This window comes from Sabethes cyaneus, chromosome 1 (genome assembly GCF_943734655.1).
Source record: "Sabethes cyaneus chromosome 1, idSabCyanKW18_F2, whole genome shotgun sequence".
NCBI lineage: Eukaryota > Metazoa > Arthropoda > Insecta > Diptera > Culicidae > Sabethes > Sabethes cyaneus.
In genome coordinates this window covers 26,279,092-26,280,737 of record NC_071353.1, presented here as the reverse complement: position 1 = coordinate 26,280,737, position 1,646 = coordinate 26,279,092, and positions in this window count along the sequence as shown.

Here is a 1,646-nt window from a genome sequence, read left to right as displayed (position 1 = left end):
ACATCTCAGCTGGCAAAAATGCCTTTATTACCAGCTAACTGGCACCTTTATCTCATTTGCTTTGCGTTGACGAGAGCTAACATCAGGCGGGCTCAGGAATCGTGGGCCCCACTGACAGCTGAAGAGCTAACTTGCGTGAAGAGTGGCGAATATATGATTTCTCGTTTACGCTAACGCTAACATGTTGGCATCGAAAACATGGCTGCCTGCCAGCTACTTATTGTTTATTACGAACAATTGACATCATTGACACACTCTCTCCTCAGAATGTTCCCATCTGATTCGGATCACCGCTTGAATCAGATGCAATCTACAAGATGACCAATTCTCGGGTAATTTTTCAAATGGACCTATGTGACAATGAGAGAATCTCTTCACGTCTCTTCTCTTCCGCTTTTCACGGCTACATAAACGCATAGGAAAGAAAATTTTCGATACATTTAACTAACTAGTGACTCCAGCAACCGATTCATGTAAAGCTGATGAGTTAAAATGCATTAGTATCGCCGTAAAAAATGGAAGGGAAGAGGCGCGAAGAGAATCTCTCATTGTCACATAAGTCTATTTGAAAAATTGCCCGAGATTTATCGTTAGATACACGGTAAAAAAATAACACGTTGAAGCGAAGTGATTTACCGTTGGATTCGCACTACTTGCCTATCATTACGATTCGAAATGAAAATCCCTTGAAAATGAATCAACACAAAGCAAAACGAAATCATCAGAAAATCACTTTAATTTCCAATGCGCTATGTTTTAAACTGTTGAGCTGTCAAATGAATTGAATGTATTCGAATTAATTTTTTTTAATTAATTTTTTTTATATGTAGTATTGTGCGCGCATTCCCTTACTGGACACGACGGTTGAAACAGTCGTGTTTCTGAACGGTCGTAAAAAGGGTCGTTTTTAGCTTTTGACAGATAAAATGTCAAATTGTGTCATCATCGCTGTTTCATTATTGGAACCAATCGAGCAAAGTAAATAAACCTAGGAATTACCGTTCTATCAAAAGAAACGGAATGAAATTCAGCATGAAATGAATTTGTATTTCCAACGCCGGTTTGCCGAAATTTCATAGTGAATAAAGCGTAGTTTATCCTTCATTATCCAAACAAGCAATAACAAAGCAATAACGTTCGTATTCGAAAACAATTTGTTTAATGCTTTTGTATGATTAACACGAAGTCACGATTAAGGTTGCGACAGAAACGCAATGAGCCTGTGTTGCCAGTTATGGCGATAAAACATTACGAACTGTGTTGCCAATTTAGTCATTTTTTTACCTTTGGAACGTTTGAAATAGTACCTGAACTCCCCTCGGAATCCATCGGTCAAGTAAATGCACAATAACATACATTTTAAATTTCGGTCGACTGTGTCATCCTCATGTATCTAAACGATTCGAGTTGACGTCATTAAATGATCTCTTGCACACTCATAGAAATGCCCGTATGTACTTGTGGGTGAAAATCGGCCAAAATGTTTCGATCTCTTGCGTTCATTAAGAAATTCCTATTCCGCTTCACCCCTACAGTAAACTTTTGGAGGTGGCAGCAGCTTACGTTCGTCAACGCGAATGTTATACGGTATTGTATTGTAACGATTCTAACTGTCAGCAAATGCCAATTAAAAGCTTTTTTTTATT